Source organism: Ictidomys tridecemlineatus, chromosome 11, assembly GCF_052094955.1.
Source record: "Ictidomys tridecemlineatus isolate mIctTri1 chromosome 11, mIctTri1.hap1, whole genome shotgun sequence".
NCBI classification, from domain to species: Eukaryota; Metazoa; Chordata; class Mammalia; order Rodentia; family Sciuridae; genus Ictidomys; species Ictidomys tridecemlineatus.
The window spans coordinates 108,853,114-108,878,399 of record NC_135487.1 but is presented as its reverse complement, the minus strand read 5'-3'; the positions used below and the strand labels follow the sequence as shown (position 1 = coordinate 108,878,399).

Below are 25,286 nucleotides of genomic sequence, written 5' to 3'. Positions count from 1 at the left end.
CAGGCAAATTCCAGGACTCGCTGCTCCGCGGCTCTGGTTTTGGTTGAACGGTCTTTTTCTCATGCTGTGGCTGCCTATTGTGAGAGTTGACTCCTTTACTGATCAGCTTGTTCTCTACTCCACAGTTTCTGTTTCCTCATGACTTTGGCTTGCCCTGGGATCTCCAGTCCCACCTTGACCTCAAGGTAATACCCGGGACAAGTCTTTTAGCAACTGGCTGGACTGGCAGCTGTCTTGGTTTGCTTCCCCAGATTCAGATTCCAGAAGAGAGTCTGATTGACACAGCTCCCCTTTTTATGCTGGTTTAAGTCACTGACCTCAGGCTGCTCCGGGATGAGCCCTGCTCTGGCCAGGTAACCTTGGCTGGTAGAAAAGGGTCAAGGTCCCTCACGGGGGACTAGAGTTAGAGGGTCTCCCCAGGAGCAACTTTTGGGCATGAACTGGCAATCCTCTGTTACAGTGGACTTTAAAACCTGGCACATCTCCTCTTTATTTCTCTTCCCGATCAATTCCTCACTTCTTTACGATTCTCTGTATTTTTACTTATTCATGTTAAATTTGTGTTTTGTAACCTAGATATCACAGTTTGGATTTAGGTGTTTCCAAAAGACCCTCATGCTATTGGGAGGTAGTGGGACCTCACTAGCTCATTTGGAGCATGTCCTTGAAAGGGCCATTGGGACCCCTACTTCTCTCCCTATTTTGTTTCCTAGCTGCCCTGAGATGAGCAGCTCTTCTCTACGATAGGTTCCTCGCCATGATGCCTGCCTTGCCACAGATCCAAACACAATGGATCACATGACCATGGACTGAAACCCCGAAATGGTAAGCCAGAATAAATCCTTTTTTCTTTTTAAGTTGATTATCTCAGGTATTTTACCACAGTGAGGAAAACTAACATAATAAATGGTAAATAATTTGAGATCTTAAGACTCTTAAAGCAGAGACTCAAGAACCATAAAACCAAGACTAAATGGCGACCCAACCTGAATTCTTAGTGGATTATGATTACAAATATTTTTTACTGCCATGGTGATAATAATAATCAGGATCCAAAATACAAAAACATTCCAAGTAGATCTATAACAAAGAGACTGAATTATTAATCAAGAAATAATTACCCATCCCCACATACACTCACAAAGCCACAGCCGAGATGGCTTCACTGCTAAACTACGAAAAACCTTTAAAGGAGAATTAATATCAATCATTCACAGACTCTTCCCAAAGAGTAGAAGAGGAGGCAACATTTTACAACTCATTCTGTGAGGCCAATATTACACTGATAGCAAAACCAGACAGAGACATCACAAAAGAACTACAGATCAATAGCTCTTATTACTATAGATACAGACAGTCTCCAACTTAGGATGGTCTGACTTACGATTTTTCACATTTACAATGATATGAATATGAATGTGAATATGCATCTTACTAAATATAATATAATTTTTACCATTTTTATCATGCCATATTTTGAGTATTCAACTTAGATATTTGGCCAATTTAGCAATATGCAGTATGATTCTCTCAGAATGCTGTGAGTCACAGCTCCTAGTCAGCTGCATAATCATGAGGGTAAATATTCGATACTCTGCAGTACACTCTATGGTTAAGTTATGTTATTTGGTAGGTTAGGTACATTAAATGCATTTTAAACACAAGGTGTTTTTTACTTACAATGGATTTATCAGGATATAATCCTACTGTAAATTGAGGTGCATCTGTACAAACATTCTAATACCAGTAAACTGAACCAGCAACAACAACAAAAAAAGGTCATAGACATGGTAAAGTGGGATTTTTTTCCCCCAGGAAACAAAAATGGCATAACATACAAAAATCAACTAATGTAATACACCATATCAATAGAATAAAGGACAACAAAGTACATAATAATCTCAATAGACGCAGAAAAAAACATTTGATAAAATCAACATATTTTTTTCAGTTTAATGCTATTCTTTTTTTAAAAATTTTTAAAAATTAGTTATACATGACATTAGAATGCATTTATGCACTTTGATATATCATACATAGATGGGGTATAATTTCTCATTTTTTCTGAGTGTACGTGTTTTGTACAAAAAATATTTAACAAAGAATAGAAGGGAACTTCCTTCACCTAACCAAAGCCATTCACAAAATATACCCCAAATAAACAACAATAACAACATCAAAAACAAACAAAGAAACAAAAATTCTCAATAAAGGACAAAATGAAACACACACACACACACACACACACACAGCTAGTGTCTACTTAATAGTTAAATACTGAATATTTTCTCCCTAAGATTCAGCAATAAGACAGCTGCTCTCATCACTTCTATGCAACATTGTCTTGGATGTTCCAGTTAAGGTAATTAGTCAAGAGAAGCAGAAGACATCCAGATAGAAAGAAAAAAGGAAACTACCTGTATTTGCAGATGACATGAGCATATATATATATATATATATATATATATATATATATATATATATAAATCCTGGGCTATCTACTGTGAAGTTTTAGAACTAATAAATGGAGTTTAGCAAGGCTTCAGGAGACTATATCAATATACAAAAATCAATTACGTTTCTAATACATTTGCAGTGAAAACTCCAAAAATAAAATTAGGAAAGCAATTTCATCTACTATGATTCAGCAATTCCATTCCTGCGCATATAGCTAAGAGAACTTAAGACACGTCTAGAAAAAAACTTGTAGCATAAAAAAGAACGCAAGCTTGGGATATAAACTTAACAACATTAATGCAAGGGTTGTATGCTTAGAACTATGAAGTATTCTAAGAAATTGAAGAAGAACTAAATGAATGAAAAGATAATCTATGTTCATGGGCTGGAAGACTAAAATTGTTAAAATGCCTGTTGAAGGGAAAGCAAACAAGGAGAGATGGGTGAGCGAGAAATGAAAGACGGAGACCAGGCAGAAATACACACGAGAGGGTTTATTTGTCAGAGTGGACAAGTAAAGGCCACCTCTCTACAGGAGAGAGAGGCAAAACAGGCTTGGGTTTCAGGACTTTATTGGGGGAAGGCTCAGGGATCAGAGCTGTGGGTCCTAATACAGCTGTTAGGGGTTGTGTTGGTACGAGGGAGTGGTGAGTCTTTCTCAGAAATGCCCTCGGGCGGGAAAGCAAAACCTTTTCATTAAAACAGCATCTGTCACTTAAGATGGCAGTGCAGATGCTAAGCAAGGACCTTACAAACTGATCCATACATTGTGTAAATCCTAGGTGCCTTTTTCTCCCCCTACTTTCTAACCTCTTCAGATTTGGATAAGCTGGTCCTAAACTGCATATAGAATACCAAGGGGACCAGAATAGCTAAAACAGTTGAAAAATAATAACAAAGTCCAAGAACTACATTTCCTGATTTCAAAACTTTCTACAAAACTATGGCGATCAGGATAATGTGGTACTGAGTAAGGGCCTACATATAAATCAATGGAAGGGAACTGAGCATACAGAAATAAAACCCTTACATTTGTGATCAATTGATTTCGTACAAGGCTGGCAAATCAGTTTGATGGGAAAAGAATAGACTTTTCAACAAATGGACCAGTTGGATATACATACACAAAAGAATGACAGTCTTTTCTTTATTTTTTCTTTTTCTTTCTTCTCCGTTTCTCATTTCTCCTCCTCCTCTTTCTTTTAGCAGTACTAGGGATTAAACCCAGAGGCACTCCATCACTGACCTACATTCACAGCTTCCCAACTTTTTTTAAATATTTTTTTTTGATACAGGGTCTTATTAAGGTCCTAGGCTGACCTCAGACTTGCAATCCTCCTGTCTCGGCCTCCTGAGTAGATGGTATTACAAGTATGCACCACCATGCCCATTTGAAGTTCTTTTCATTTCACAAACAAACTACACTCAAAATAGATCATAGCCCTAAATGTATGAAACTCTTAAAGAAAACATCTGTAATCTTTGTGATCTTGGATTGGGCAATTTTTTTTAAAATATGAAAAATACAAGTCTTTAAAGAAAAAAATATATCAACTGGACTATATAAAAATTAAAAACTATGGTATTTATTAGGATACTATTAAAAATGAGAAGTCAACCAATCAAATGAGAAAAAATATTTGTAGATCATATCTCTGATAAGGGACTTATTTCTAGAATATATTAATAAACTCCTATACTCGACAGTAAAAAAAAACCAACCTAATTAAGTAAGCAAAAGATATAAATAGACATTTCTCCAAAAAAGGAATACAACTGGCCAACACGTACATGAAAAGATATTCAACATCACTAGATATCAGAGAAATGCAACTCAAAACTATGAGATACTACTTCACATCTACTAAAATAGCTATAATAAAAACATCAGATAGCAGTAAGTTTAGGAAGATGTGGAGAAATGTGAACCCTCATACTGGTAGGAATGCAAAAATGATATAATTACTTTGGAAATAGACTAAATGGAATAGTAAATAGTAAGGAAACAAATATAATAAAGAACTATTCTAATCTGGCATCTCTGCCAAAACTAAACATAGAATTATGATATGACCCAGCACTTCTATTCCTACGCATATCTCCAAGGGAAATGAAAACGTGTGTCCAGACAAAAACCTGCACTTGAACGCTCACAGTGGCACTATTCATAGCGCATAATAGCCCCAAATTAGAACTCCCCAAATTTCTATTAGCTGATATGTGCATAAATAAAATGTGGTACATCAAGCAATGGAATGCTATTGGCTATAAAGAGAATGATGTGCTGCTACATCCTACAATAATGAGTGTCCCTTGGAAATAATATGATGTAAGTAAAAGAATCCAGACCCAAAAGGCCACCTAGTGAATGACAGTAGGTACAAGAAATGTCCAGGATAGGTGAATCCACAGAAGCACTATTAGATTAGAGGTCCATAAAGCTGGAGCAAAGAATAACTGCAATAGCTGTGGGTTTCGGTCTGTGGTGATAAAAGTGTTGTGGAATTAATCAGTGCTGATGTAGTTGTGAGTATATAAAAATCCACCAAATCATGCATTTTAAAAGGGTGAATTTATGATTTGCAAATTATATCTCAATAAATCTGTTCCTGTTATTTTTTTAAAAAAATGCTGGGTGTTTTTGGCCATCCCATCTTCTAGCCTCTTAACTGTAGTATATACACATCTCAGGAGTCTAGAAATTTGCTTCCAAGAAGCCTTAATCTCTGTTCTTTCTAATTTAGACCAGGGATGAAAATGAACCATGGAGGTGAAAATAGCATTTGAAAAGCATTCGGAAGATAGAGTTTAAATCTAGCTTTTATTAGTCCATTGACCTTGAGCAGGTCACTGTGCTTCTCTGAACCTCAGTTTTCTGGTCTTAGAAAACAGATGACCCTGGCCCCAAACCTTTCCCAGAATGTGTCCGCAGATGCCCCGTAGGAGTGAATGCTGACTACACTCTAAGCACCACACAGAGATTAATCTTCATTATTGGGTCTCCAGGAGGGACAGACTGTAGGAGGAGAAACTGCCATCATCCCGAGTGACTTCTGTCACATAAATCTAAGGAAGAACTGTTGTATCTCAAATCTTGCTATCGTTGCTGCTTCCAGCCACCCAGGAGCAACGGAGATATTCTCCAGTGCCCAAGAGATGACTGCTACTATTCTAAGCATTTGTTTAGATCATCTGCGTTTTGAGTATTTTCACTCGTCCAACCCACCTCTTTGCTTTTTTGCTTTTCTTTATTTTGGTGTTCCAAGGCATTGTTTATTAAGCAGAGCCTTCTTGAGCTTTCGTCAAACGTCAGTACTTGTGGATTAAAGGTATACCCAACAGATTAACGACAGTCTTCTCAGAAGCAGCATAATCCAGAACATAGATTCCAATGTCAGCCTGGTTCCTATGCCAGTTCCACCACTTCCTAGCTATGAGGCCTTGAGCAAATTATACTAACAGCTCTGTGCTGCAGTCTGGCTGGGCACAAATCACCCAGCCGCCGCAAAGCACTTGTACGTTCAAACAGGAAACTTTATTGCCCGAACTCCACCAGCACTCCAGGCACACTCCCCATCATCATCTCAATGGCTCGATGGCGGCACCTCTCAACCACTCCCTTCTGGCAGAATGCCATGCGTCATCCCGACTCGGCTGTGGCCCTCAACAGCTCTGAGCCTTCATTTCTTCGCGTGTAAAATATAGACCTACTTCACTGGGATTTTGTGAGGATGAAAATGATGTGCTTAACATAGGATCCAGGACCTGGTAAGAAGTCAATAAATCTAGTTATTATTACTAAGCCCCGATAATGAGTGATCGAGATCAGAGTCTCGGATTAGGGAAGAGGGTGACAGAGCTGACAAGTTGTCAATCATCTACTCTGCAGCGAAGCACTTTTCCATGTTTTATCATTTGATCTTCACAACTCTGAAATATGGGTATTTACTTGTGAGAAAACAGATACTCAGAGGTATTAAATGATTTGTCTAAATCCCCACAGGCTGTTAGTTGTTACTTTGGATCCAGGTCTGACTGATTCTCAAGTTCAGGGTCTTGGTGTGATCTCAGCACATGGCCTCTGGTGAGGATCTTGCTTCTCCTTCCCTTCCATACTGTCTTGTTGTTGGACCTGCAAAGAAACTGGCTTACCCTTTACCAAGGGACTTCATCTGTCAAATCTCCCTCCTCTTGTCCCCTCCACGGTGGACTCCAGCCACCCTCTGGATGCACAACTCTAGGCTCAAGTGCCCCAGGCAGGGAGTCTGGACCAACATTCGGATGAAATTCTGGAGAGGCAACTTGCATTCCATCTTTAAACTGCTTACTTTTCCATCCGTTTTCCAGGCTCAGTCTACGTATTTTACACCTCCAAATCTCCAGCCTCAATTAAAAATCACTTAATGGAGTTTGGTGTATGCCTGCGGATTGACTCAGGAGGTTGAGGGAGGAGAATTGCCAAGTTCAAGGCCAGCCCGAGTACCTTAGTGAGATTCGGTCTCACAATAAATTAAAAAGAGTTGGGAATGCAGCTCAGTGGTAGATCATTTGCTTAGCATGTGCAAGGTCCTGGGTTTAATCACCAGGATCAGATAAAAAACAAATATTTAATGGAGATTTTTCTTAAGATTTTTATGTTATATATATATAACCTTTGGCAGTTTGATGAAGCCTAGGGGCCCTTTCTCAGTTTATAAATGCATAAAACAAAATCTGGTTGATCAGCCCTAATTCAAAAATCCCAAATCAGAAATGCTTCAAAATCTGAAATGTTTTGAGCAATAATATTATATTACAAGTGGGAAGTTTTCCAAACTTGACTTTATGTGACCTCACATTCAAAAATGCAGTTGCACTAAAAATATTTTGTAAAATGCATTTGGGCTGGGGCTGGGATTGTGGCTCAGGGGTATAGTGCTTGCTTAGCACATACAAGGCGCTGGGTTCGATCCTCAGCACTACATAAAAATAAATAAAATAAAGGTATTGTGCCCAATTATAACTAAAAACATATTTTAAAAAATGCATTTGGGCTATATGTATAAGATACATATGAAACATACATAATTTTGTGTTTAGATTTGTAACTTACCACCAAGATATCTCCTTATGTATATACAAATATCCCAAAATTCAAAAAGTCCAAAATCCAAGCACTTTTGTTCCCAAGCATTTTGGATAAGGGATACTCAATTTTTACATAAGAGTATGAAAAAAAAAACACCAATTCTATTGAAATTAAAATACTACTCAAGATTTTAATAAGCCTAATTTAGCTATAATAGGATATTGCTTTTTTATTAACACATTAATTGACAAGATTTAGTAGTCTTGATGAATATGCTAAGGAATTATGATTGATTTGAATCTGAGGACAATGGAAAACGTCCCATTTCCTTTTTAGAAAGATCTTTAAGGATTTGAGTAAAGGTAGATCAGGCATAGGGAGATGGGTACTGCTGCAGACGTACAGGTGATGGTAGTGGAAGGGATTGCGGGTAGTAGAAGTAGACTTGATAAGACTTGTTCTGGTGGTTTGTAGGGATAAACATTTTGAGGAAAGGAGGACTGAGTTTCAACAGGACATGGTTGAGGGCCTTGGGTTTCCGACGTGGTCTCAGTGGGTAACAGACAGGCAGGTGCCCATCAGGAGCACAGGAGAGAGCATTGTGTTTTGGGCAATTCGGTCCTTGAGGAGCAAAACAAAAAAACTTTGTAGGAAGAGTTGAATAAGGTGAGGTGACAGGAAGAGCTGCCAAAGATGTCCCCAGTGTTCTTCTGGGGATGACTCTGAGACATTGAAGGAATGAATGGTCACAAGGAAGAGAGGAAGGCAGGTGGCTTTGTTTGGTGATTTACTTTTCATAGCCACTTCTGAACTTCACAACTTTTCTCTGGAACCTGCTGGCTTTGTTTTCATTGTTCAGCTTTGTTTTCCTGCTTTCTTTCACTCTCTTTGTTTTTCCAAAAATCATTGACAATGGCCACAGACCTCTTGTGGAGAAAGACTGAATGTCTGATCTCTAGCAGAGCCTGGGAAACTAAGCCCTGGGTTCCTCCAGGCAAGTTCCTGAAGTGGTCAGCCCCAGTGAGCACTTTAATGCCAGCAGGCTTTCTGCCTTATGGCTCCTTTAGCCAAAATCATCCATTACTTGCCTTTCTCCAGGAACCTTAATTCAGTGTAAAGACCTGGGGGTCTGGAAGTGATAGTGCAATTCTTAATATAAGTCCTCCTTTTGAAAACCTGTCAGGAAGTACCTAATAAATCTATGCATTTCCTGTGAGCTGGCAATTGCATTCCAAGAAAAAGCCCAATAGAAACATGTACATATATTCACCACAAGTCAACACTCACTGGATTGCACTACTGATATAGGTCCTGCCTTTGAAAACCACTTTGGAACTGCACTATTGATAACCACTATAGCTTGGAGGTAGCTCAAATACCGACCAATAGTTGAATGGATAGATGATGGTATAGTCACACCATAGAATACTATATAACAATGAAAACCGGTCACCCACAACCACGCACAAAAGTTTGTGTGAGTCTCATGAAGAATGTTCAGTGAAAGAAACAACACATGAAAGAGTGCTTATTATATGAATCCTTTTTCCAAAAAAAAAAAAAAATTGCTAAAACCTGGAAGCAGGAGTGGAGGGGCTTTTAGGGTGCTGACCATATGCTATTTAATTATCTGATTCTGGTTACATGAGTGTGTTCCACTTATGAAAATCCAGTCGGCAAATAGTATAGACATGTTTTTCTTTCTATGTATTACACTTCAAATAAAAAAGTTTTAAATTGGAAAAACCCCTACTTTTTATTGGATTAAGATGTTTGCAGCTAAATAACAAAAGTCAGTTGATTTCATGTGTAAAATCCAAAGGGAGTTACTCCAAATGTGGTTTATAATGATGCTAATTAATTCCGATTATCACCTCAACATTTAAACATATAAGTCAGTGCTTACTGAGGCCTCATGAGGGTGGAAATGGTCTGTCTCAAGTGCAGGTGGGGGGTGCATCATCTGTAGGGAATTCAAAATAATAATAAAATGGAATAAAAGCCAATTTGCTTTTTTTGTTATGACCATGCACTGGCAATCCTTAACAATACCAGTGATGAAATATCTCCATCTCTTCCCAATACACATTCTGCTCATCTAAATTCTAAATGATTGTTATTGGCTGCTGTTGAACTGAATTGGACCATTCCAACTGTTCTGCCCTTAGCAGGTCAGTGGTGGAAATAATTGCTAGATTTTGTAGGTGTGCACCATGTAGCAGAGACTGGACCTGGTCCTTTTGTATATAAACCTTATTTAAATGTCACAGCTACGTGGGTTAGGTATTATCATTTCTATTTTACCAATGAGACAACTGAGGGCTATAGAGGTGAAGGTCAGGATAAGTCTCCAACTCAAAACCCAGTTTTTCACTGGGCTTTCCTATCCTTTGGTACCAACTGGCATATGTGTGATCTCTGATATGCATTTGCAGAGCTAAAGGGTAGATGGGTGAAGACTTGATCGTTAATTCAGACATTTTAAAGAGGAGGTTCTACACTGAATGTAATTTCTTACTTAAGTTGGCTTAGGTAAGAAAACGCTTCACGTCCCCCATTCCTTCAAATTTTAATGGAAGTCCTTTGGAAAGTAGGACTGCCATTTCTCTGCTTGCTTTCTCCTATACATCATCTGTATCTCACAACTATCTAAAATGAATTCTATTATTAAGAGAACTTTGGCTTGAGCCTTCACACGACAAAGCAATGTCCATGCAAGAGTGACAGGAGTATAAAGTTGAGCTTGGTGCTGGAGAGCATGGGTCCTGAGGGCTGTCTCTCTCCAACAAAGTGGCTTTAATATCATCTGTAACATTTCTAGGCCTCGATTTTATAAGTCAATTGTGAATTTTCTGAAATAAGAATTACGACAGGGGGCTGGGGATGTGGCTCAGCGGTAGCGTGCTCGCCTGGCATGCGTGCGGCCCGGGGTTCGATCCTCAGCACCACATACCAACAAAGATGTTGTGTCCGCCGAGAACTAAAAAATAAATATTAAAAAAATTCTCTCTCTCTCTCTCTCTCTCTCTCTCTCTCTCTCTCTCTCTTTCTCTCTCTCCTCTCTCACTCTCTCTTTATTTATTTATTTTTAATTTTTTTTTATTGTTGGTTGTTCAAAACATTACATAGTTCTTGATATATCATATTTCACATTTTGATTCAAGTGGGTTATGAACTCCCATTTTACCCCGTATACAGCTTGCAGAATCACATCAGTTACACTTCCATTGATTTACATATTGATACACTCATGTCTGTTGTATTCTGCTGCCTTTCCTATCCTCTACTATCCCCCCTCCCCTCCCCTCCCCTCCCCTCTTCTCTCTCTACCCCCACTACTGTAATTCATTCCTCCCCCTTGTATTATTTTTCCCTTTCCCCTCACTTCCTCTTGTATGTAATTTTGTATAACCCTGAGGGTCTCCTTCCATTTCCATGCAATTTCCCTTCTCTCTCCCTTTCCCTTCCACCTCTCCTCCTTGTTTAATGTTGGTCTTCTTCTCGTGCTCTTCTTCCCTTGTCTGTTCTTAGTTACTCTCCTTATATCAAAGAAGACATTTGGCATTTGTTTTTTAGGGCTTGGCTAGCTTCGCTTAGCATACATAATCTGCTCTAATGCCATCCATTTCCCTCCAAATTCTATGATTTTGTCATTTTTTAATGTAATTTTTTAATGCATTTTTTAATACTCCATTGTGTATAAATGCCACATTTTTTTTTATCCATTCGTCTATTGAAGGGCATCTAGGTTGGTTCCACAGTCTTGCTATTGTGAATTGTGCTGCTATGAACATCGATGTAGCAGTGTCCCTGTAGCATGCTCTTTTTAGGTCTTTAGGGAATAGACCGAGAAGGGGGATAGCTGGGTCAAATGGTGGTTCCATTCCCAGCTTTCCAAGAAATCTCCATACTGCTTTCCAAATTGGCCACACCAATTTGCAGTCCCACCAGCAATGTACAAGTGTACCCTTTTCCCCACATCCTCTCCAGCATTTGTTGTTGTTTGACTTCATAATGGCTGCCAATCTTACTGGAGTGAGATGGTATCTTAGGGTGGTTTTGATTTGCATTTCTCTGACTGCTAGAGATGGTGAGCATTTTTTCATGTACTTGTTGATTGATTGTATGTCCTCCTCTGAGAAGTATCTGTTCAAGTCCTTGGCCCATTTGTTGATGGGGTTATTTGTTATCTTATTGTCTAATTTTCTGAGTTCTTTATTTACTCTGGATATTAGGGCTCTATCTGAAATGTGAGGAGTAAAGATTTGTTCCCATGATGTAGGCTCCCTATTTACCTCTCTTATTGTTTCTTTTGCTGAGAAAAAACTTTTTAGTTTGAGTAAGTCCCATTTGTTGATTCTAGATATTAACTCTTGTGCTATGGTGTCCTATTGAGGAATTTGGAGCCCGACCCCACAGCATGTAGGTCGTAGCCAACTTTCTCTTCTATCAGATGCCGTGTCTCTGATTTGATATCAAGCTCCTTGATCCATTTTGAGTTAACTTTTGTGCATGGCGAGAGAAAGGGATTCAGTTTCATTTTGTTGCATATGGATTTCCAGTTTTCCCAGCACCATTTGTTGAAGATGCTATCCTTCCTCCATTGCATGCTTTTAGCCCCTTTATCAAATATAAGAAAGTTGTAGTTTTGTGGGTTGGTTTCTATGTCCTCTATTCTGTACCATTGGTCCACCCGCCTGTTTTGGTACCAGTACCATGCTGTTTTTGTTACTATTGCTCTGTAGTATAGTTTGAAATCTGGGATCGCTATACCACCTGATTCACACTTCCTGCTTAGTATTGTTTTTGCTATTCTGGGTCTTTTATTCTTCCATATGAATTTTATGATTGCTTTCTCTATTTCTACAAGAAATGCCGTTGGGATTTTGATTGGCATTGCATTAAACCTATAGAGAACTTTTGGTAATATCGCCATTTTGATGATGTTAGTTCTGCCTATCCATGAACAGGGTATATTTTTTCATCTTCTAAGGTCTTCTTCAATTTCTTTCTTTAGGGTTCTGTAGTTTTCATTGTATAAGTCTTTCACCTCTTTTGTTAGGTTGATTCCCAAGTATTTTATTATTTTTGAGGATATTGTGAACGGAGTGGTTGTCCTCATTTCCATTTCAGAGGATTTGTCGCTGATATACAGGAATGCCTTTGATTTATGCATGTTGATTTTATAACCTGCCACTTTGCTGAATTCATTTATTAGCTCTAATAGTTTCTTTGTAGACCCTTTTGGGTCTGCTAGGTATAGAATCATGTCATCTGCAAATAGTGATAATTTAAGTTCTTCTTTTTCTATTTTTATGCCTTTAATTTCTTTCGTCTGTCTAATTGCTCTGGCCAGTGTTTCCAGAACTATGTTGAACAGAAGTGGTGAGAGAGGGCATCCCTGTCTTGTTCCAGATTTTAGAGGGAATGCCTTCAATTTTTCTCCATTCAGAATGATGCTAGCCTGAGTCTTAGCATAAATTGCTTTTACAATGTTGAGGTATGTTCCTGTTATCCCTAGTTTTTCGAGTTTTGAACATAAAGGGATGCTGTACTTTGTCGAATGCTTTTTCCGCATCTATCGAGATGATCATATGGTTCTTATTTTTAAGTCTATTGATGTCTCACTCTCTCTTAAAAAAAAAAAAAAGAATGACGACAGTGCTTGCCTCCAGGGTTGCAAGCTCAAATGCCTGTGGGATCAGGGAAGGGAGCTCCACCATGTTGGCTCCTGCCTGGGAGTCTCTGAGGGGTGCTGGGGGTGAGGGCCTGTTGGACTCTGCTCAGTCTGTCAATCTCTCCATCAGTATTCCAGAGCATCTGTGATGTTCTAGCATGGCGCTCATCTCTGAAAATGCAAACATGAATGATGCTCTCAGGTCCTTTCTGCTCTTGAGGGAGACAAACATGGAAACCGCCAATGAAAACAGCAGGCAGTCGCCCGGCATTTCAAATCCTGGGAATGTCATCATAGTAGTTCTGAGGCTGACAAGGTGGTTGACAGCTCACGCAGCATATCTTCTGCCTTTCAGCAGTATAACACCCAAACTCCTTCAGCCTGGCGAAGAGCACCATTTCACTAAAGCCCTGGAGTAAATGTATTTTATAATATTCATTTGGAATTCATCATTAAAAACACTCAAGGCTGTAAGTCAAGTCACTTAGCCAGTCCACAAATCCGTGGGCACAATGTGGCCCACCCTTGTTTATTACCTATGTAGTCCCTGTGTTTGTCAGCTTTCTGTCACTGTGACAAAATACTTGATAAAATCAACTTAAAGGAGAAAAGATTGATTTGGGCTCATGGGTTCAGAGAAGTTTCAGTCTATGGTCAGGTGGATCTATTACTTATTTGGCCTGTGGCAAGGCAGAAACCTCGTGGTAGAAGTACATCATCAAGAAAAGTTCCTTACCACATGGACAACAGAAAGTTGGGGAGGGGATGTCTGAGGATAAGATAGTTCCCAAAAGCAACACCCAAGGATCCAACTTCTTCCAGGGGGGCCCCATCTCCTACAGTTTCCACCACATCTAAATAGTCCATTCAGCTATGAATTTATCAATGGACTAATTCATTGATCAGGTCAGAGCCTTCGTGATCCAATCCCTTTCCCCAAATCCCACTTCTGAAACATTGCTGCATTGGGGACAAAGCTGGCAGTGCATGAGCCTTTGGGGGACATTCCAGATCCAAACTATAACAGGTCCTTTGTGCCTAATAGAGCCAGGGCAGCACACGTGGGCTCAGTCTGTCGCCCAGAGTTTTGCAGCCTCACAAAGACAAACCAATCCTGACAGATACCTCCCATCAGAATATGACCATCCAAGCAGCGCACTCCTGGGGTCCTTTTGCTGACTACATGGCATTTCTCATACCTACTGGGTCCACCTCTCCAGCCTACCACCCTCTTTCCTGCTTAGCCCTCATCTCTGCCCTCATTCACTCTTTCCCAGAAAGCACAGCTAGGAGCCCTCTCACCCAGTGCACCTGGGTATATCAGTGTGCTTATCTTTGACATACGCACACCTCACCTGTGTTTATCTTTCTGTATCACTAGTGGGGCCTCCAGCTGCTTGCTTGATTGTTGTTCTTGACTGTTTTGGGAGAATATTTATGTTTATTTGCACGGTTGGAAGCAGAATAAAAATATATGAATAGGTGTGATTAAAACCCCTCTTTGTTTTTTTATTCCAGAAACAACCCTGGTGGCCAATTTGGTGAATAACCAAATAAAGTCAGATGAAGTTAAAAGTAGGGAGAAAGAAATAAGAATGTCAGAGAGAGGAGCTGAGTAGAACAGGAACCAAACAAAACCCTGAATTCTACAGTAACCTCTCATTTATAGGGTGAATAAATAGATTGTGAATATCAATGTGTGTATTTCAAGCTGAGGGGAGGCCAGACGCTTGAATGTGCATCTTCCTCCCTCTCAGGGTTGACCCTATCCTCTGTCCCCTTGCCCCTGTAGCTTCGCTTGGTGGGGGGCTAGTGTGGACAGATGTTTGCCTCTCCCTTTCCAGCAATCTGGGGTCTCCTTCGTCACTCCACCACCTGTTGGTCTCTGCTCTTTGGCATGTTCTGCGGGGAATGTTTTGGGAGTGGAGACTAAAAGATCAGCCAGGGTGGGGCAGGGTAAAAATACTAACTCTCTTCTCTGTCACCTAGGAGAGTCTCAGACAAGAGAAGGAGTTTCTGGGCATGGAGGAACTTTGGAAGAAGGACACTCTTGGCTTAGCTTCGATGCAGAGGATGGACCAAGTAACATGGAGAGGAGCTGAAGCTGAGCTTGAGATAGAAGAGAGCAAACCCAAGGGGAAAGATGAGGATTTTGAACAGAGGGGAGCCTGGGCATAGAATCCAGAATGCCAGGGATAGAATCCAGAGTGCCAGGGGAGGTTTCTATGATGAAACTGCTGGTATATGGGACCTGTCAGCTCCAGGATTAGTTAGGACCCAAATGGAGGCAAGTAGGGTCTCGTGTCTTCCAAAGAAGAGCTACAATCCTTGGAGGATGAGTCGAATGCCTTGATGGAGGCAGTGATGGAGAAGATTGATCAGATTTGGATCAGAAATGGCTTCCGTCATGCTAGGTAGAGCGAGAAATTCAGAATCATGGCTGTGGGTATTTCTCAGCATCCTAGAGAGAGTCTGGGCCCTGGAAGCTGAAGACAGTAGCCCTAGGAGCCTAGGCATAGTGTTACCTACTGAACGTCTCTGCTAATTACTTGAAGGTTTTTGGAAACTATTGCAGGAGGCCTCCTTAGAACCTTGCAATTCCATACACTACCACGGTTAACTCAGCATTTCCACTTCCCTTCCTGCAGAAAAAAAACACGCCTTCTTATGGAGGATTGATAATGCCTGTGACCTTGACCTACACTGAGATGGTTCAGAGGTGACTAAGAGCACACAGGAAAGGAGCCAGTCCCTGTCAGAACCTCTTTCTTGACTCTCATCTGGATCTGTCTTCTCCTGGATGGATGGCGCCCACTTTTGTGTTTCAGGGGGAAATGAGGACTTTTTCAAAAGGGAGTTCCTGGTTGGGGGGTCATCTATGTTTTGGCTAGTCCACTGTAATATTGACTATAGATCTTGCAAAGTTTAATTGCTTCTGAGAAAAGGGTGTGGTCCGTGTAGACATGGGAAGAGTCAGGGCAGGGAGACAAGGTGGATTATGAGTCCATGGCCGAGTGTGGAACCTGGAGCTACTCCAGATCTCCTCACTGGAAGCTTTGACCCTGCTCCCTTGCCCTGCCAACTTCCTCATATGATTTGGAATTGGACCATGGATATTTTTGGAAGCCCTTTATAGATGTTGTGCTTCCTGGAAGGAAGGAGTAACATGTCTGAGCCATCAGTGAGACACATAAAATTGGTGGCTATTCTGGAATATTCTTGGTGGTAGACGGCAGTGTGGTTACCTGCGGATAACTGATGTTTAAGGGTTGGAGGTTACTGGGAGGCAAGCTCAGCTCAGCATTTTAGAGACAGAAAATTCTTCATGTTTCTCTCAACATACAGGTAGCAACTGGCTCCCAGGAACGGGAATTATGTGTCCTGGATCCTGATGTGTATAAGAAGATAAAAACCACGAAGAAAAGAAATCTGGGTCACACTTCTTCAGTTTTCCTTTTCATTAGACCTGTCTTCCTTGGGACAAACACAGCAGATTCTCAGGCCGTGAAGATACCCCCAAAATGAACTCTATATGGTAGAAATGAACAGGTTTTAGAGATCTGGGGTTTGAGGGCAAGGGGTTGGAGATTATGCATGTGGATAAAGGAAAAGAGTGGGCTTGTTCTGGAAAAATGCACTTGTTCTGGAAAACTGCCACATTGCCTCCAACACGAGTGAGGAAAAATCAATCTCCTGACAAGTTGGAAGCAGCAACGTGGGGTCATTTGCAAAAATCTCAGAATCAGGGAAACTCTGAACATGAGCCTTTTTTGGGTTTTGAGTTCCAACATGTTTCTGACTCAGCCTCCTGCTTGCTAGTGTGGATTTGTACCTGCCTGTGATTAATGTTGTTTCTGGCTCACCCTGGGGAACTGGAGGGCTTGGAGACTTCTGCCAGAACACCCAGCTATGTTGAGCTCCTGCCAGGAAGATAGTAAAACACTGGCACCCAAACACCAAGGGACCACACTTGGGCTATTTGAGAAAATGCTTTCCTCTTGGAGAACACAACTGAGCTGATGAAGAGGAACCACAGTCAGTTCCTATATGACCAGCTGGCTCCCAGGGACTCTCACACCCTCAGGCTGCTCAGCTCTGACTCACAGCCAGTTGAATGCAGTTGGGCATCAAGAGAATATGCCAGAGAAAGTAGATGGATCATTATTTTTCACCACTGGAAAAGTACCTGAACATTGATAGCTAATCAGATCTTCCCTATTGATTCACTATCTTAAAGATCTCCATAGGTAAGTTGGCTGACTAGTAACCTTCTACAGGCTTAAATGATGAGCTGCATAACCATCTATTAATTTGCCCTTTCCCCTGCTTCTACAGAGACAGCCCAGGCCTGGTGATCGCCCTCTACCCACTCCCTAGTATTCGAACTTAAATGTCTGAACCTTTCTTACCAACAATCTTCCGAGCTTGTTAATAATAATGAGGTGATTTGCATTCAATAGTTACATGCATCAGAGGCTGTGCTTTCTGTGCAGTGTTTACTGTGATCTTTCATCATGAGTAGACTGACTGTAAATGGCTAGTATTACTGCCCCTTTACAAATGGTGCATATGGAACACAGAGAGGCTAAATAATTTGCCTAGAGTCACACCCTGTAGATGGCAGAGCTGGGATCTAACTTCAGGTCTGGCCATTGCTGAGTTTCATGCCTGTAGTCCCTGTATCTCTACATTCTCCCCTAAACCAGTGTCTCTCTATCTTTCTACTGCCAACAGAGAAAGATGTCCATCCATTCATTAAATGTTTATCAAGCATCTGCTGTAGCACAGGCAATATTCTAGATCAGAGATCGTCAACCCTTTCTCTGTAAAGGCCCAGGCAGTAAATATTTCAGGTTTTGTGGCCCTCTGGTCAACCATAATAACTCAACTCTGCCATTGTCGTTTGAGAGAAGTCATAGATTGAACGAGAGTGATTATGTTCCTGTAAAATGTCTTTGCAAAAGCAGGCTGTGAGCTGAATTTGGCCCACAACTATACCTCTGCTCTTAGTCCCGAGGTTAGGCTCATGGAAAAAATGCCCAAAGTGCCTACCTTGGAGGGGCGTGCATTCTAGAAAGGAGAAACAACTGCATTCCTGGCCTGTTTATCAGGGACTTTGTTACAGACCCTGGGGATCACAGGGCTGATCTCTCCACACCTCTCCTCCCAGGAGAGCCCCTGTTCTGTGTGAATGGAGGCAGAGTTAAGGGAGCCCACCACCCCTACCCCAGAGAGCTTGTGCTGATTACACAGGACAAGCTCCCTACGCATCTTCCTGGCCATTTGACCCATTCATCCTAACTCTGTCCTTCAGGCAAAGGGCCTCACACTAGGTCATCAGAATAACTCACGGAGCTTGTTAAAACAGTTCTTTGGGCCTCAGGGTGAGGCCCAAGGTTTTCCATTTCTAACAAGTTCCCAGGTGATGCTGATGCGGCTGGTCCCTGGACCACACTTTAAGAACCGGTGTTCTCTTACCCAGTTCTTCAGATACCTGATCACTGGTACCTCTTTATCTCCCTCCAAGTCCTCTTCTGGCAAACCTCCTTGAAATGTTCTTCTTATGAGATACGACCTAGAGATGGACAAGTGTCACCATAACTGGAGCAGAATCGCAGGGCACAGTGCTGATAGCCACGAAGATGATGCTGTTACGGACGATGAGAAACCATGAGATCATTGTGAGAACCAGTCCCACACCAAGACTGTGGAAAAGAGCTTTGGGAGAGTCAGGGAGGCTGGTGTGACCTGGGGCAAATCATTTCCTCTCTCTGTGTCTCCTCTGAAACACGGAAGTTGGCCGAGGTCTTCCGAGTCCTGGGAATTCTGATGTTCTTTCGTAGATGAAGAAATATCACCTCACTCCTGTGGATATCCTTGGGGACACAGGCACAGATCACTGTCCCTTCCAGTGGTCTTCTAGATCTTCCCTTAAACCCACGATACATTCAATTCTATTTTTTTTTCTTCACTAGGGTTGCTTTCCATTCACTGAGTTTGCTTTCAAGATTGATGTATTACCTATAGCCACACTGGCTTATATCAATTAAACTCCTTGCCTTTGCTCCAGACCTGTGAGCAGAATGTTTGGGGGCCTCCAATCAGCTGTTTGCAAATCCACAAGGCTAGAGTCAAACTTTTCTCCTTGTGTTTTTGTCACTTGGCCCTGGGAGTAACACTGCTGGCTTTCAGGACTTCTACAGGGACCAACATCTGGGCAGCCCTAGGACCACCTAACATGGCTGAAGATTCTCCTTCTGTGCTAGAGTCCCAGCCTTAGCCACAGAGCAAGAGATCCTGGTTTCCTGGCACCTGGACTCTGGAAAGTTAAACTGTCATCTATCCCTTTGTCTGATCAAGAAGCCCGGTGGCCCCAGAGTTTAAATAACAACCACAAAACAAACACTCCCGAGTGCTCTTAGCAAGGTCTCTTCAGCCCAGTTAAATGTGGCATCCAGATTTCCAGGAAATATTGCAAAGTAGGCTCATTCTCCTTCCTGTAAAACATTGTTCATGATAATTGAAGAGAATTAATCTGGGGTTAGGCATTTGGGCAAACCAGGCTGGGAAGAGGGGCAACCTCTTGCTCAAAAGACTGTCTAGCAGGAATCTATGGGCAACTGCCTGAAGGCTGGTGGTAGAAAGTTCCGGGTTCATTGGGATATTAACCTGGTGAAGGAAAAGAAAGCACTGCTTCTAACAGCAGCAGATTAGTCTTGTTCAGTTTGTATAACAGTTACTTATTCTTCTTAAGCCACCTGTAATTATTTCCAGAAGACGCAGTAAATCTTAGTGAAGTATTCGAGGTCTGGAGTCAGATCACTAGGGCTTTTTCCTTGGCTCGGCTGTGTTCTCCCTGACCGCCCTTGGTCAGATTTCTTAATCTCACAAAGGTTTTTTTTTGTTTTTTTTTTTTCCTCCCTATGTTAGTGAGGATGATAACATCCACCAGCCCAGAAACAAGGGTGAGCAGAGGTAATACGCATGGCGGTGTTGAACATATCGATATTCATATCATCTACACAATTGTTCCAAAATATCAACCCAATTGCTTAATATGAATAAGCCTTCAATAAATGCCAGGTCATTAAATTAGACACGATGGGTGTCATGTTCCAATTATTGCTTACCAGATACCTGGTGAGAAGTGAAAACTCAGCGAATCATTTTCTCTCTGGGTCACCTAGAGTGCTTCAACGAGGTTAGAGTTGAAGAACACGTAGGACATTTAGAATTCTATAGAGAACACTCCTGCAGATGGAATCGCAGCTATTGTGAACCTGGTCTTAACCCGCAGAGAGAGGACAGCTGCCTGAGGTCACACGGTGAATTAGTGGTGGAGCTGGGCTTAGGTCCATGCTTTCAGAATCCCTCCGGTGCATGTTTTCCCTGTGGCTTTGCACATCACCTCACCTGAGCTCCCACTCAGGCTAGAGGTGCCAAAGCCACAGTGACCTTCTCACTACAGAGGACAAGGCCAGAACAAAGAGAGGAGGAAGCTGAGGTAGGAGAGGCGGGGAGCTCCAGGAAGTGGAGAGTCGGCTCAGCAGGCCTCTCCCAAGTCAGCCCAGTGGCCACCTCCTCCTACAGTAACTGCTGGCAAGTACAGATACGTTGAAGACGTCACTCCTCCCTGTGTCAAATATATGTCATATATGTTGCCTTCAAGGGGGAGCTAAGACCCATGAAATTGCCAGAAAACTACTTTATAGACAGCCATGAAACTTTTATCCACTGGTATTTTTGTACCTTTGGCATTAAACCTTTTGACTCTATCTCCATCGGTTCTCTCTACCTTTCTTGGACATTCATTTGTACCCAGATCTTCTCTGCAGCAGAATTTTCTCATTTTTGCGGCACCTCTTAACCCTCTCTGCTCCCTAGACATTCTCAACAAGCATGGTTTTATCATAGGTCAAGTTGAATCTTGATCTGGAAACCTGGAATCTTTTGACTCTGTAATGGGCAGCAATATTTTTTTCTGTCCTGATTTAATTTTTTCCCCTCTAACTCCTTCTTTCCCAACAAAACTAGATCTTTAATGGTCAGGACATACCTTTGTTGTCTTCTGACCCCAGCTGGCTCATTATCTGGTGCATTGTCTAGCATGCAGCAAGCTCTTGGTACTGCGGTAAAGAAACTGTGGAATCCTTCTAGAGTTTTACCAAGACTTCACAGCCTTGCAAGGGCAGCTCTGGATGGGACTGGGGAGTGGAGCCACAGCAGCCTAAGAGGAAGGCAAGGGAGACTCAGAAAGAGGAGGCTTCATCTAAGGATGAGACTCTTTGGTGCTGGAATCAATTATCTGAACAAGTTGCTGGTGGAGAAGCTCTCTCTTTAGACCAATTCTCAGCTTTGCAAGTGGTTCCTTTTATGCAAGGATGCTAGGGGCAGTCATCATAGGGTCTACAAAAGAAAAATTTCCCCCCAATCTTCCACGCAAAATAGTCCCTCCCCCCCATCAATATCCATCAATCCAACATTTATTGAGAACTTTACTTGTGAGAAGCACTGTGAGAGTTCAGATCACAAAGATGAGCAAAGCACAGCCTTGTCCGAAGAATATCTTACTCTGCCCTTTCCAAACAAATCCATGGTCCCCAGACGATGGAACACAGGGGTATGTGTGCACGTTGTGGTGGGTGCGCCACCGTGGGCTCAAGGCTCACCTAGGGGTAAGCATGGGAGGACAGAGCATGCTGGGGCCAGATGGCAAGGACCAAACCTGGGAAGAGGGCCACCATGGCAGGTGTGTGGGGAGCTGCAAATCGGTCAGCACTGCAGGAGCATGAGGTGGGAGGCAGGAGACAGCCTGAGGAGGCTGGGAGGGTGGACAGGACAGGTCTTAGGGACCCTGGTTGGCAACTCCACAGCACAGGTCATGCTTGGTTATGGATAGTTTGAGGTAAAAGCAATACATGGGAGGGAAGGGCCAAGAAAGAAATTTCCAATGGAAAATTATAAAATAAATCTAATTCTCTCTTGTTGCCCACTCTGTTTCCAATTCTTCTCCACAGAGGGATTATAGATAGCTTCTAAGTCATATTTCTAGGAAATAAAAATGTGTGTATACTAGACTATTTGAATATTTACATGTGTATATTCTTTTTTAGTTGCACCGATAATCATTTGCAATATTTGTTGTTCTGCACCCTGACACTTCAGGTGTTTTGTTTTCTTCTGTATTAGAAGTCTTCTTAAATCAGAATATACAGATACATGTATGAGGTTGGTTTTAACAGCTGTAGAATTCTCTGTTGTGGGGGGGTGTACAAAAATCCATTTAAATTCTCTCCTGTGGCTGGACACTCAGGTTATTTTTTAGTTTTGTTTATTACAAACAATGCTACAATGAACATTCTGGTTAACGTACACATTCAACAAATATTTATTGAGCATCTATGCATTTGGCATATTTCTAGAAATCTAGACTACAGTGGTAACATATATTGTTCTTTTATGAGGATATCAATAAACAGAAGGAGGGGCAGGGACTGTGGCTCAGCGGTAGAGCACTTGCCTTCCATGTGAGAGGTACTGGGTTTGATCCTCAGCACCACATAAAAAGAAATAAAGATATTGTGTCTATTTACAACTAAAAAAAATTAATAAACAGAAGGAGAATCTTATCAATAAAAGATATGTGCATATATTTTGGGCATTTGCATTTCTTCTTTTGAGAGTATTTAGTTCATTTGCCCATTTATTGATTGTTCTATGTGTTCTGGTTTTGGTGTTAAGTTTTTTTTTTTTTCATTCTTTATATATTCTGACTATTAATCCTATCAGAGAGCAGGTGGCTCTATTTTCATACTGTTAATTGTTTCCTTTGCTGTGCAGAAGCATCTTAATTTGGTTCTATCCACTTATTGATTTTTGGTTTTATTTCTTCAACTCTAGGACTTTTATTAAGGAAGCACCTATATTTTGGAATGTTGATCCTGTGTTGTGGTTGTTGTTGTTTTTCCAGAGTAAAATTATGTTCAGCATCCTTAGCAATCAGGGAATTGCAAATCAAAGCTACACTGAGATTACATCTCACCCCAGTTAGAATGACGAACATCAGGAATACAAATAATAATAAAGGCTGGCGAGGATATGGGGAGAAAGAAACACTTTTACACTGTTGGTGGGACTGCAAATTAATACGACTACTCTGGAAAATCAGTGTAGAGATTCCTTAGAAACTAGGAATTGAACCACCATATGACCCAACTATAACATTCCTTGGTATTTATCTGAGAGAGTTGAAATAAACACCCCGTAGTGATACAGGCACCTCAGTGTTAATAGCAGCACAATTCACAACAGCCAAGTCGTGGAACCAGCCTAGGTATCTGTCAACAGACAAATGGATAAAGAAAATGTGGTATATTCACACAATAGTTTTATGCAGCCATGAAGAAAAATAAAATTGTGTCATTTGCTGGTAAATGGATGGAACTGGAGAACATCATGTTAAATGAAATGAGCCAAACGTAGAAAGTCAGGAATGAAAGTTTTCTCCCATATGAGGATGCTATAGAAAAATAAGGAATTAAAAAGGAGGGATCTCATGAAAATAGAAGGGAAAATAGAAAGGAGGATTGTAGAGTAGAGAAAGGGGAGCAAAGGGGAGGGAGGAGGGATGGGAAAGGGGAGGAACAGCAGAATGAAATTGACGAAATTATGCTATGTGGGTGCATGAATTGACCACAGTGAATCCCACTCTTATGCATAATTACAATGTGCCAGTTTTTAAAAAGGCAAATAAATAAAAAGAAGAGCAGTAGAGTAAAGGAAGGGGATCGGAAGAGAGCAGAGGGTAGGAAAGAGGAAGTATTAGGGAATGAAAAAGAGCAAAGTATGTTATATGCAGGTATGAATGCATCACAACAAAGCCCTCTATTGTGTATAACTATAATGCATTAATTCAAACATTTTAAAAAGATATATGCATTTTTAATGTTGGTAGATGATTCCAAAATACTTACAAAATTGGCTTCAAAAACTATACTCTCTTCAACGATATATGTAAGGGCTGCAGGTGGAGCTCAGGGGTGGATACTTGCCTGGGGTTAAAGCCTCTCCTTACTACTTTGGCTTGCTTAATTATGAGAGACATCGGGCATTTCTCTTGTTTATTTACTATTTGTGTGTGTGTGTGTGTGTGTGTGTGTGTTTCTGCGAATTTCATGTTCCTGCTCATTGGGGATTTTTCTGTTGAACAACAGTTCTTACAAATTTGTACTTCTTCCTCATAAAATTCAAGAAATTAGTCCTCTTTGTCATATATGTTGAAAATATCGTTTCCTGGTTATCTTTTGTATTTTGACTTTGTTTATGGGGGTTTTTGCAATGCTTCCTGATAGAGATAAAGTTCAAGTTGAGTCTTGAAGGATGAGTAATGATTTTAATTAGTAACTCATATCTAGAGCATCCTAAGTGCCGAGAACTCTTCTAGGTGCTTGACACTTATTAATTCATCTAGCTGTTCTTACGATCCTAGGAGTTATTACCACCCCCATTTTTTAAAAATTACATTTTAGGAGAAGAAATGGAAGCAAAGAAGTAGTTCAATAAACTTGTCCCGTCCTCATAGCTGGCAAAAGGCAGAGACAAGAATCAAAACCAAGAACTGTGATCTGCCTTGGAGATCTGCACATGGCGGTAAAGGCTTGGAGGCACCCAACACCACAAAAAATATTGGAGGAATTCCAGGAAAGTTAGTGCATATGCCATAAGATAGGCAATTTCTGGGAGGACGGGGGATATGAAGCTAGTGAGGACAGAGCAGGTCATGTGTGCCTTGGTATCAGCCCTGACTCTGTAGCTGAGGTGCAGTTTCCTTCAACCTGTGGTCTGTATCCAGACCCCCTGTTACTGCCTTGCAGAATATGTTCAGGCAGATGAAAGAAAATGGAAATGCTTGTCATTGTACCTGTACAAAGCATGTGAGGCAATTTATAGGGCTTAGCTCATGATTCAGTTATCTCTCCTACGTTTGCTGACTGATTCCTGGGATTCCCCAGGCACGGAGTAGCTTTTACATACAAACCATCTTGTGATGCTCCGTCTTATGCAGATGGACTCTGCTTTATGGGT

At 41.2% G+C, this 25,286-nt stretch overlaps 1 long non-coding RNA gene across 4 annotated transcripts in view; it reads left to right on the top strand.

Annotated features, from left to right (window-relative positions):
* Positions 1-22,194, top strand: part of LOC144368277 (uncharacterized) — an 81,077-nt gene extending 58,883 nt beyond the window's left edge. The window contains exons 4-8 of one of the 4 annotated variants that reach the window (XR_013428081.1): positions 126-185; positions 714-825; positions 14,721-14,872; positions 15,192-17,449; positions 18,730-22,194. This is a non-coding gene — a long non-coding RNA (uncharacterized LOC144368277). Of the gene's footprint in view, positions 1-125; positions 186-713; positions 826-14,720; positions 14,873-15,191 lie in introns of all 4 variants that reach the window. The other 3 variants (XR_013428082.1, XR_013428079.1, XR_013428080.1) reach the window with 3 other exon arrangements.
* The last annotated feature ends 3,092 nt before the right edge of the window (positions 22,195-25,286 follow it).